The following is a 13519-nucleotide window of genomic DNA, read 5'->3' as shown; positions in this document are numbered from 1 at the left end:
GCCAATTGTAAATCGATTTTCTATTTTTTTTACAATTCATGGAATTTAATTACTTTTTGCTACGATTGAGATAACTGAGTTTTTTTGCGCATAATTTGGAATTTCTAATTATATCCAATCCTAACATATAATCTGAGAAGACCTAACAGTGAATCTGACTCGTTAGATCCAGAATTATATGATTCATTTAGTATTATACAATGTAGATAACACTGCAATTAAATATCGTTTTACGTTTAATTATTTATACCAAATTTCACAGTCAAGACAGTAATTAGCAAGGCAATTAATTATTACTATAGTACAGTGCTAGTACCTGCAATAATCTCTGAATGTATGTATGTAGCCATTAACTGCTTAGTATAAATGACACTTGAATGTCAACACTCGTGTTTGAATTGTTTACGGTATAACCAAAACTAATTGCTTGACTAAATTGTAATCGACTACCTACCTACATCTAAAAGAAGTATTAAATTTTAAAAAAGTCCGGAAAAAATGAGTCTATTATATATTTGACTAGTTTTTGCCCGGAATTTTATACGCGTAGACTATGCATAATGGTAATATTATCCTGTATTTGATTAACAAGAATTTAATGGCAAGGCAATATTTGTAGTTTTTGACATTGTTTCAACTGTAATCCCGTTTACTATCAGATAGGCCGTATCTTTGTTTGCCACCATAGTGGTAAAAAGAAATTAATTGATCCAAAACTCTTTTTCATGGTCGCACTACAGTCCAAGTGTCGCTGTATCGTTTCTATACAACAGTACATATTGTATTAATGATTATATTATAAGTACGAATAAATAAGATGACGTTTTGTGTTACATATTACCAATAATAAGATTAATACCCTGTATGCCCTATATCCAATAAATGCGCCATTTTTAGGAAAAAGTAGGCCATATTTTGAAAGTTTTTTGAGGATCACTCTTATCATATTTAGGTATGTCATACGGTGTTCTCTATCTATCCTATGTTCTGAACCGATTTTAATTTAATTCATTTTGCAACCGATATTGTTTGACGTTGTAATAATAAAATGTATCCTTATTGTGAATAAAACACTTAGACTTTTTACTATTAATATATTATGTTAAACAATCTCCTAGAAATATCCTCTAAGGAAGGTGCTTGTTAATAATGCAGTGTAATAGTCCCATTTCTAGTAAAGCACCCTATCACCTCCTTTGGAGACCATCGTGGTTAATTCTTGACAAATTTAACACTTAGTATTCCGCTTGTATACATCGATAGCATAACAGTGCATCTTCGTCCATAAAAGAAATTATTTACTTCTGTGTCCTATAAAAATTGTTACGATTTAAATGCAATATTTTTAATAAAGTTTTAATTTCCAGTCTCTCGAGATATTTTTATAAAAAAATCTCAAAGTACAGAATATTCACTCCTTACAATTTTGTTATACTTAGTACGTTATACATTCATCAAATATGACGGTATACACAAGATGAAAGGTTATGCGAGACGAGGTTAAATACACATTTGACTTGAATATTAAACGTAACATAGACAGAGACTTGTTTATACGTCAACAATCAAAGTTTATTGTAATTTCGTTTGCCCTTACTTCAATTGTTGATTCATGAACAAGTTTGTACATTTTGTTTAAATAAATGACAGTCAATAACAACCGTTGTTTAGAAGTAACTAAAAGATAAGTAGTCTATGTACAAAAACTTACTAGAGGCAGACTGTACAAAAGTCGTTTGCTTGGGTACCTCTGTCCCATTCATGTTTCAACCGTGAAGCAGTTCTGTTTGCATGGCTGTGTTTCGGTTTGAAGGGTGGGATATGGCGTAAATTTACAGGGTACAGGGGAATAACACCTGAGTCTTCAGAAATGGCAACGCATGGGGGGTATCATGGGCGAAACAGTATACTCTGTTATGTCCATGCTACTGCTCATGTCTATAGGCGACGGTTACCACTTTCCATCTGGTGGGCCGTCAGCTTGTTTGCCATTCTAAGTTGTATAAAAAAAAAATATCTTACCTTTTTAGCAATATAATAAATAGACGATGTCGATATGTAATTGTTCTTTTTTTTATATGTTTGCCTTTTATTATACCACAAAGATAGCAAACAATCGTACAACCCGTCTAATGATAAACGGTCACTGTAGCTTATGAACGCCTGCAACACTAGGGGTGTCACGTACGCAATGCTGACCCTAAAGAATCCTTAATATACCCTTTTAGAAAAACCCCATACTATATAGTCTCTATGGAAAACATCGGGAACTCATTCCACAGCCCGAGCGTAAAGGGGGGAAAGGGATTGTTTGTAATAGAGACTGAGAATCCCATTGCTAGCAATATATCCAATCAGGTCGACCTCCTCGCGGTTCTCCCTAGAAACTATCATGGTTAATTTCTGATGAATTCATCATGATGGGCTCACTGGTCTGTTTTCATTCTCATCTATCACCCTTCACTGGTGCTCCGCCAGCATATCCCGTTAGCACAGGCGGGGTTACCATACCATTTTCACCCATCAAAAAAAAAGCCTGAGCGTAAATAAATAAAATAAACGTCTCTACATGGATATTTAAGAAAAATCAATAAAAAAGGTTTTAATAAGACCAATAGATACCAAAACAATATTTTTTAGATATTTTGTCTATCTTGAAGTCGTGTAGTTTGTTCCGGTATTACATAAAACCTACTGCATCAAATTTGATGCAATTGTATTCATAAAGGCCTAACTTAAAACCAAATATATATTTTAACTTGATACGCCATCTAGAAGTAGTCTATTTCATTAGTTTTTTACTCCCGAAATCCAAGCTGTGAAAAAGCTATTTGGTACAAAATGGTAGACCCAAGATCCCCAATGTTGATTAAATTATACTGGCAACGTTGCCGCACTAGAGGACTAAAGTAAAGAGTAACTTTGGACGCAATCGAATCAAGGGATTTCAAAATCGGTGATTAAATCGAAATCACATCGAGTAAACCTTAAATCAGATTCGCTCGCGTTGCTAATATTCATAAGCACATTAGCTACTTCCCATTAGGTGTTTTGGTTGGGAACCAGGCAATTGGTGTGATTGTGTGGCTCTTATTATTATCATATACTGGTTGAGCCGGCAGATGTCGTTCTGCTGAATGAAATTGAATTGTGGTTGTCTGACTACAAATGGCCACTATGTAGAAATAGTTGGTCTAGGAAATATAAATTGAAAATGGTGGCTTTAGCCCGATTTGTTGCAGCCCTCCTCGAATTTTGGTCTTAGCAGCACATTTCACAATTCTATATATAGATGTTTTGTAAACGAGCAATTATTCGATGTAGTTCCGATTTTATCACAATTCGATTCTTTCACGAAACTACGAACACTGTGGCCGTATGGACCCAAAGACCTTTTGCTTAGTTGTGGTTCTTTACATTATATATTTCTTACCTCGACAGGTCCTTTTCCGGGAAAGCAGTGAAAACCGAGTGCAAACCGTACGTATATACATTTTAAATTTTTAACCAACTCCAAAAAAGAGATTCTTGATTCTACTCTTTTATATATATTTATGTTTCTTTCTATGTTAATTTGTTTTTTAGAGTTTGTTATCGTATTGACGTTAACATAAAGAATAGTTACTATTGTATTCTGTCTTTACATTGTCGTTTTAGAATAAATATATAAGAATAAATCTTATTCTTATGGTATTACGTAAATACCTATTCTTTATCTACATAAATACATACATAATACCTCTTTAGTACAGCAACGTAAAATAAAACATTGTTTAGTTTCAGAAAACAAAACATTCTTTTCCAGCTAAATCTTGTTTAGTTGAAAACACTGTTTACTAGTTTTTTTTTTTGTTTTTTTTATAATAGGCCAACAAGCATGCGGCTCAGTAAGTGATTAGCACCGCTCTTGATCACCCGTAATACCAGAGGCATATAAAAGTAAATATATATGATGTACAATTACAATCAAGATTAAGTAAAAGTTATCTAAGTTCTCGTTTCAAATACATAATAAAATAAAATCACATAGCATTTAGTGGTAGATTTTTTTATCGTTAGTTTAATGATTTTGTCTATAACATTAAACCTGTTGCTAATTTAAACGTGCGTTAGTGTGTTTTGTCTGTCTGTCTGTCAATACATTTTCTGACATTACAAATCGTATGTAGACAGCAGTCGTATGAAAAATTAGTTTTATACCACTGATGTGGCAAACAAGCATACGGCCCACCTAAGCCACTAATACGCGGTTACCATAGCCTGAACGCCTGCAATACCAGGGGTTGTCGACCCTGAAGAAACCTCTTTCCCATTTTTTTTAAAGAACCCCATGCTGTAGTCTCTTGGAAAAACTTCGACATGGAGCTCATTTCATAACTTGAGTGTTCATAGAAGGAAACATCTCTGAAACCGCGCTATACGCTAATTTTATAATCAAGTGAGAACAATAGCAGTTGTATTTTATTAGAATCGATCGAGCAAACAATACAATACAACTTAATAACCCCTCCCTAACACGACATCGCGTAAATCTTTCTTATTAATTAGATAGCCAAGAAATTTCTGCAATCTGTATTAAACAATCAAATGACATTTTTAATTTCGACTAAGACGTGGATAAAAACGCGGTAATAGCAAAAATTCTTCATTAGAAATTTTCCTATAAGGCTTTCAACTTCTTTGTCGTGTTATCAGTTCAAAACATATGAAGACTCCGTCGACGAACCCCATTAAGCGTTGAACAAGGAAACATTATATCATACAATCAACATCGTTCAAACACACATCTAAAATTCCCTTTCCTAAATAAACAAACAAATGAGTAACAATTCTCAATATAATACCTCAATGTAACATTCGTTTGCTTCCATATCTCGTTTACATATATACATATATATAATATTGTACGCATATAACATATATATGTGGCATTACACGCAATCCCACAGGAGTTTGAAGCGACGTGGCTTAATTAGATTAGCAACACGAGCGACGCCGCGGGGAAAGTTATCAACAGTATGCGCAATTGTCTGGAACACAGCTTTGTGTGGATTTACCTAAGTACTAACAGATAATATATATTTATCTATCAAAGTATATTGTAATGAACGCCATTAATTCGGGTACAAGTTTCTGGCTTTGTAGCGGGGTGAAATGACAGCTCTTTGAACGTTCAAATATCGCGGATGGAAATACGTTTATACCCTATGTGTTTGATTACAATCACGGATACGGCGACAATCATCGAGAATTACAATTCCTAAAGCTGCCGTTACAAGATTATATATATATATATATATACGTTACTTTTGTACGTGACTTCGTCCGCGTGACCAGGACACACTGACACAGGATCACTGGCCGCGATATAATGTGTGTATACCAAATTTCATAATAATTGATTTAGCCGTTTTTAAGATGCTAATAGATAAGAAACAAACAAACCCACTTTCACATTTATAATATTGGTAAGGATAATGTATAGTATAAAGTTCTCAAGTGAAATCTCTGTGCGATCAAGCGCACTGTGGCGCTACAACCAGACACCATACTCGTATTGTGAAAACTCAAATGAAATGAAATGACATGAAACAAATGAAACTCGTCCAACTATGTTAAGTATATCATTGTATAGGTATTTGAATTTTTTTTTCTCTTATCAGTTTTCATTTGGGACGGCTATTTAGGATTTATGAAGATTTAAACTTATTTAATTTTCAATTTAATTTAGTAATCTTTCTTGCTTTTTAATTTAATTGCACAGTAGTAACAGTTAATATTTTTTTAACATGGTCACATCTACTTGTTAAACATATATGTTTCCATAATAGCATGTATGTATGTATTAGACAGCGGGCGATGTAATCTCACCTGCAGGTACATGTACCGTTCAGAAACTTAATTATCACTTTGTTTCCGCCCCCGCATTATTAATTTAACTCGAATAGTGCCGTGAAGGATCGCTTACATGACACGGACGGGAATCACAATTTAATTCGAGTGGGGTTACCGGGTCTTATTGGTAGGTGTCGCGTTTGTACGACTGATGGAAATGTCATGTTTGAACATTCGAAAATCTGACAGAGAGTGTGTTTTAGGGAATTATTGTTAACTAGTTTTGACCCGCGAATTCTTCCGCGTGTGTGATAAAATTAACCTATGTCCTTCTCCAGGTCAAATACTAAGTTTATTGTTACTCGTATTTCATACCGATTCGACTAGCTGTTACAACGCTAAGAGCTAAACAAACTCGCATTTACATATGTAAAATCATTAAAGAGGGAGGGGGGATTGTTAGCAATAGTGTCTAACAACTCTATTGCTAGCAATATACTCTATCAAGTCGATCTCCACGCGATTTTCCCTACAAACCATCGTGGATAATTCTTGTGGTATTCATCATGATGTGCTAACTGACCTTCTTTCATCCTCACCTATCATCTCTCACTGGTGTCCCGTTGGCGTATACCGATGGCCCAGGCGGGATTATTATTTCTTACTTACCTATTAAAAAAAACATTAACGACAAATTTTAACTCATCTTTTCATCATAATCGGGATATTATGTTGGTTGGCGAAGGTAGAAATTAGCGTATATCTTTCTCCATCTCTTATCCCCAATAGTAAACGTATACCAAATTTATCATATTTATAATGTTACGACAAGATTAAGATGTTTCCGTCTAATAAATCTATTCTGTGTCTATAGCTGTGTCTATTTTAAATTATATATACAGTTTCCAAAATACGAGAGATCATCATCATCATCATACCAGCCGTTAACTGTCCACTGCTGAACATAGGCCTCTCTGTTAGGGGCTTTTGCCAGTAGTTGTCACGCTTGGCCGCAAGTTGGCAACCGCGGTTAGGCTTTGATGACGTTTTAAGAGGGACGCTGCTACCCATCCCATGGCTCATTTTATGCCAACGATATAAGAGAGATGTTGAATAATTTTTTTTTCCAAAAAAATAGATAAAAATACAAAATAATTTAAGTTTCAACTTCGTAAAAAAAATAATTATAATAAAATTAATATGCACTAAAAAGAGCTCAAGGCTATCGATTACAAAGAATTATCAAAATCAATTTAAAATTTGCAAAGATATAATTGAACCTCCTCCTGTTTGAAATCCCTTTAAAATAAATGGACTAGACGTAAGTCCAGCGTATTCTAATATATTATTATCTAAATTACTCTAAATTCAGTCATTCTGTAAGTCCCTTAGCTCTTAAAAAATGCGTTTAATTTAATCCACGACTACAATTATAACTTGTAACAGTTGGTAAACGCGAACAAATCTCGGCTAATTGAAATGAATTGACCTATAAACTATGAAGTCGTTACGCCCGAGTAAAACGCTACAAGGAAATCTATGTTTAATTCCTCCTATTTAATAACTGTTAAGAGTTTTAATGCTGGAATAATGATATTTTTTATTCACATAATTACTGTCTATTGTGATAACTATAATTACTTTGCCTATATTTCCTGTCCACTTGATTGCTAGTGAGAACGGTCGCCTATAGGCATGAATAAGTACCTTGAACATTACAGTGTATTTTGTAAAGTCTATAGTACTATAACAGTGTAACAGTTCTTTATACTGTGGTTCTACTAGTCAAATTGACCACCGTTTCCACCCATCATATAGGTTTTATAATGGCTAACTATGCAATATTTATGGCAGAAACATGAGCATAACAGTTTTCCATGTAGACGACGTTTGTACGAAGTCGCCTTCTAGTGCCTTATAGAGTGGACATGGATGCAAAATTTCTTATTTTATAACCTATCTCATTATTATATTTTCCAAGATCACTGGAAATAGCTCTTATCCTTAATTTGATTATTAATTCTATTAAAATAATTGTTGAATATTGCTTAGTTTGTGCGTGTGCCTCGGCACAGAATGTTTTTTAGTTCGCTAACGGAGCACTTTTGAAGTCATAAACGTTGAAATATTTTTGAAAATTGACATATAATTCCGATGTTGCCACACTTAAGTAAGCTTCACTATGACCGCTCTAAGTGTTCTCCAAAACACGAAGTTACGACCATAATACAATATTACTATTATTTATAACGGCTTTACTCGCGTATTTATCTTCCGGATTGCCCAACTAATTTCAGACTCGATAAGATAGGGGAATATAATAAATTACAACAAGCGACTTACAGTATATAAATATAGTACAGGCTACATTATTATATTTAAAATGTTACCTTTTACAACCATTCTTTTTATGCTCCTTATATACTTTTAAAAGCCCAGACATTTTTAATTCCAAGTAGTTCTACCTATCAAGATGTTTGTCCATTATAGAAATCTCCTTTCACAATCTTTCTATCTTTAAAGGATCTGTCTAATAAATTTGCCCACAATAGTGCTTACAAGCTTTCGTATCTACAATTCGAAGGCAAAGTCAGATAGAACGCCATTTAATCGTAAAAGTTAGTTTTTTTCTGGCCCACACCGTCCTGTAAATCTCACCATTTCACCCCTAACAATTAAACTTTTTGTTCGCGATAACTCAATTTAAATAAGGTATTTACATTAGACACGGACGGTGGGCTGAATGTTAAAAGGTTTATTTTGTTTTCAGTTTTAATGGATTAAACATCTGCACGTTCTAAATTTAATAGTAGTGCAAATTGTGAAACTATTATTCCTCTAAATAGTATAATACGAAGTTACTGTCCACCATGTGTGTTTGTTTCTTTGCTTTCTCGTATTTCTTCTAAACACATGAACGGATTTTGATCCGTATCAAAATCCATAACTATAAAACCCGTGTTTTACAGTTGTTTTCATATTTTTATTGAAGATGTGTGTGTGTAAATCCATTCTACATTACCAACTAAAGTTTTGTAATAATGTCACCAAAAATTCGATTTTTATTTTTTAACCATGAAAAAAAGTAAACGAGAAGAGAACATTGATTAAAATAATAAAGAATAGAAGAGGCAAAATGCTGGGCCACCTTATACGACATGACGATTTTTTTAAGAGCATAATAGAAGGAAAGATAGAGGGCACAAGAGGAAGAGGAAGACCGAGGATTAACTACATGGGACAGATAAAGGAAACACTAGGCGTCATGTCGTATAGGGAGATAAAGGATATGGCCTGGGATAGAGCTGGCTGGAGGAAGATGCATAAATTAGTTGCACCGACAAGAGGAAACTCTTAAATGAAAATGAATGAAACCATGATTTAAGTTATAAAACTATGTAATATGTCATGTGAAACCGGGATAAGTCACTAGTTAATAAGTATACGAATTTTATCTTCATAAATCTATACTAATATGTATAGCGGAGTTTGTTTATTTGAACACGCTAATCTCTGGAACTACCAGTCGAATTTGAATGATTTTTTAATTTGATAGCAAATTTGTTGAAGAATGTTATAAGCTAATCAATATCACAATACTTCCACAGATGAAAGCGCGGGATCGGCGGGCGTAATTTGTAGAGTACCAAATCTAATCATCCTGACTAAGATTGAAAATGCAAAAGTGAGTTTGTTGCGATGAATATTGGTGTATAGATAGATGTGACCCTGAAGACGATTGGAGGCTACTTTTTCCTGCGAAAAACTTACAGGAGATGGGGTGAGGGAGGGGCAAATTTTGTATAAAACTTTGAATTGCGTCGTACGATTTGCTTCAAACTTTGCAGAATTATTATTTAAAAATCATAATTAAAATATATATATTTTTTTGTTTTGAAGTACTCCTTAAAAGGGAGTAGATTTCTCTTTGTAACTGTTTTATCTCTACCTATACCAACAATCAGAATTTTTAACAAAATCAATATTAACGCGAGCGAATCCCCAGGTAAAAACTGGTGTAATCTTTATATCTAATAATATCATAAACTGGACATATAACTTTTATAAATGATGTCTATTATTAGGGTAAGCTGGACAGAAAACAATAGAGGATAGAAGAGGCAAAATGCTGGGCCACCTTATAAAAAGCAAACCTTATAAAAGGCAAAAGAGGAAGGGAAAGATCTAAGAATAACATGGGATAACATTTCCAGATAAAGGAAACACTAGGTGTCATGTCGTATAGGGAGGTCAAAGACATGAATGTAATAAAATTGGCTGGAAAAAAATAATAAATTGGCTGCACCGATAAATGGAAATTCTTAAAAAAATAAAAGAAAAATATCTACTGTTGTTAAATTATTCTTATTGTTATATATGGCAACAATTAAATGTAAATGTAAATTATTACTTTCATCAAAAAATCCCGAATTTAAATCTTTAGTGAAACAAGTTTTATATTATACTAGATGATACATAAAACATCAAATACTGAGTGATGACATATTTGATATCTTTATCTTTCTATTACACTGTTATTATAAACAGCAATATACTAAAGGACAAAAAAAAATAAAAATTACTCATTTTATGTGTAATTTCACTTTATCTCACGTAGCAGTTTCATGTAACCCCCATTTTTAAAACAATTTTTACCAATAACTATTTTCTTTTTAAAACGAATTAGTTATTGGCGCCCAACGTGGGGCTTATTTATTACGCCGCATGAACCATTATCATGGGAAATCAGACCACCAGACACGCATCGGTAATTCTTTGCCCGAGTTAACCTCGTCATAACTTTACAGAGAAGTCTGTTTAATAATGTTTTTATAATGTAATCCGTCATCTTGTAACGAACTCCATATTGAATTTAGTATAATGTCACAAATTTTGTCGTTTTTTACTATTCACAACCTTTCATTTGATACCCATATGAAGGGGGTTAAAAAAATACATATTCCGCCATCTTGTGATGGCTGCCATTTTGAAAATATTACAATGTTGTGTATTTCATATTATATTATCATCAAAACTAAAGGTGTATGCAAAATTACAATTTAATCAATCAATCGTATGCCAATAAGTGAGATTAAACCAAAACAAACTAACATACAATGCCATTTTAAATAATAGTTTACACAAATATCGTGTACCACTGTTCGAAGCTAGTCAAATTGACATTGTTTAAGTCCTATTGTCAGGCTTTTTACAGCAGCCAATTATGGTATAGTTATACGAAGAGAACTTATACACTGCGTGTGCAATACAATAACGCATTCCGAGCGATGCTCAACTTGCCATGGCGGTGTAGTGCATCTGCCATGTTTGCAGAGAAGAGGGTTAATGTTTTTTTTTTTTTTTTTGCTATTTTACGTAAATGTAAGGCAAAATTTCATGAAAGATTAATGACAATAAGTAATCATATTGTAAAGACTGTATTCCTCACTGCATACCTGACGACAAAAGATTTTATAATGAAATGATTTAAATTAGTATTTTGTAATTAATGTGTGTATTAAAAATAATAATAATAGTTTGTATAATTGATAATGTAAAAATTGTAATTAATTAATTAAAAGAAAATTTTAATCATAATAACTGTAAACTATGGGTATATACCTGAAAATATAAGATTAATTATTGAATGAAGGCAAATTTTATTTCTTTTCAAAACGTCTACATGTTTTCTACCCATAAATGTTGCACTCTATCATGTTACGATTACGCGAATAAACCATTTGTTACATCATTAATTTATTACGTAAACGCACATATCATACATATTTATGAGAGTTATATCTAACATCAAAGATAAACATAAAATACTACAAAAAATATAAACTGAAATGAATATCTAATCGATATATACTAATTAAAAAATAACTTTACGAATATGAAATTAAGAATCTGAATAAAGTAACGTAAGATAATATGGATGAATAGAAGAGAATATACTATATCGACCCCAGATATTAAGATGAGAGCGATGCCTCGATAACATATCATGACGTATAGTCACAATGAATATTGTAAATACATGTGACTTTGTACCACAGACATCGAAGGACATAGACAACGCAAATATCTACATCAATTTCTCAATCGTTTTTAAATTTCAATTTTATAAAATAATAATTATCTTAAATGATAATGTACTGCGAGTACTACTCAATTGAAAGTCAGAGCTGAAACCAATTATAAAATTTTGTTTATTTTTATAATATACTAGCTGACCCGGCAAACGTTGTTTTGCCATATACATTATTTGAAGAATATATTTTTAGTCCATTAAAAAAAATTGGGGAGAGTCACCCTTATCATTGAGGGGTATGAAAAATAGATGTTGGCCGATTCTCAGACCTACCCAATATGCACAACAATTTTTATAAAAATCGGTAAAGCCGTTTCGGAGGTGTTTGGTAACAAACACCTTGACACGAAAATTTTATATATAAGATTTCTTCTTTTTAGATATTAAAAGTTATTAAAGTTTTTTATAATATATATATATTCTAATCTGTGTGAAATAAAGTTTGGTTTTTCAATATAAATTTAGTATAGGAACTTTTTATACGACTTAAAATTGTAAACAAATTGTCGATAAGTGGTAACCACTGTTTACTACTCCGAATCCAATTTTTTTCAGAATGAAACAATTGATTTGTTAGTTACGACATCTATTATAATTTATGTCTTTGCTTCATATTCGTACATTTACAGAGTAGATACTTAATATATAAATACATGTAAGTATAACACGTAACTAATACAGAATTCTGTAGGACGACCACCCACGTATTGTAACGAACCTAACCCGTTTGCATTATTCCTCCGCTTATCGACATTATTTGTTCACGACACCCACGTTATCCCTACCTCTCATCATATTAAAACATATTTACTGTTATTTACCCGTTAATAGCTATTATTTATTGTATTATTTATTTACTATTTATTGCACCGCTTAAAGAATAATACAAAAAATTCATATTACACATATGAAGTACAAAAGGCTGTCTTATCGCTAAAGCAATCTTTTCCAGACAACCTTTGAGTGGAAGAGAAAAAAACAGTACCTATTTGGCGCAAGAAGCGTATCTAATAAACGGAAACGTTAATGGTAATAAAACATATGCAAACCTTACATATATCTGAGTACTTACAATAGTATATATAAATAAGTATATAATAAATATATAAAATACATTTAGATATATACATATTGTAACATTATTCATTAATTTGTGCATTAATATTTAATTAATGCATTAATAATACAATTTGCAATACTTTGTAACAAAATTTTTTTACGACGTGAAATCTAAACGTGTGTTTGTACAAAAATACTTGCGTCGCGTCATCTACTTTTATTTATGTCTGTAAATCTGTGAATACAATTAATATAGAATATGCGAGATACTAAAAACGCTATATCTGCAACAGTCTTTTTAAATTATCTCTGCTTATTTTACATTGTCTTTACTGCGACTTCGTCCGCCTGACCGTGGTGATATATTGATTGACCGCAATAAAAACTTATATCCTTCTCTATCCAAATACATATTGGTAATGAAATAAATTTAATATCATATAATTGTAATATTTATAACATACATGGAAACAGAAAAACTTAAGACCAAGCCAATTAAATAAACTGCAAATTTACCATTACGTTTGGTAT

At 32.4% G+C, this 13519-nt stretch overlaps 1 protein-coding gene across 4 annotated transcripts in view; it reads left to right on the top strand.

Moving 5' to 3' along the window:
* LOC113516136 (beta-1,4-N-acetylgalactosaminyltransferase bre-4-like) overlaps positions 1 to 13519 on the top strand; it is a 224981-nt gene that overhangs the window by 166900 nt on the left and 44562 nt on the right. For 3 of the 4 annotated variants that reach the window (XM_026900509.3, XM_026900510.3, XM_052895223.1), the window contains one exon: positions 3442 to 3480. The exons of the other annotated variant lie outside the window; for it this stretch is intronic. The gene's annotated coding sequence lies outside the window, so the exon portion shown is untranslated. The remainder of the gene's footprint in view (positions 1 to 3441; positions 3481 to 13519) is intronic. 4 annotated transcript variants of the gene reach the window in all.

Source organism: Galleria mellonella, unplaced genomic scaffold (genome assembly GCF_026898425.1).
Source record: "Galleria mellonella isolate WM207_F2 unplaced genomic scaffold, CSIRO_AGI_GalMel_v1 utg266, whole genome shotgun sequence".
Taxonomy (NCBI): Eukaryota; Metazoa; Arthropoda; class Insecta; order Lepidoptera; family Pyralidae; genus Galleria; species Galleria mellonella.
The sequence above is the reverse complement of the archived record's forward strand: the minus strand, read 5'-3'. Positions and strand labels throughout refer to the sequence as shown.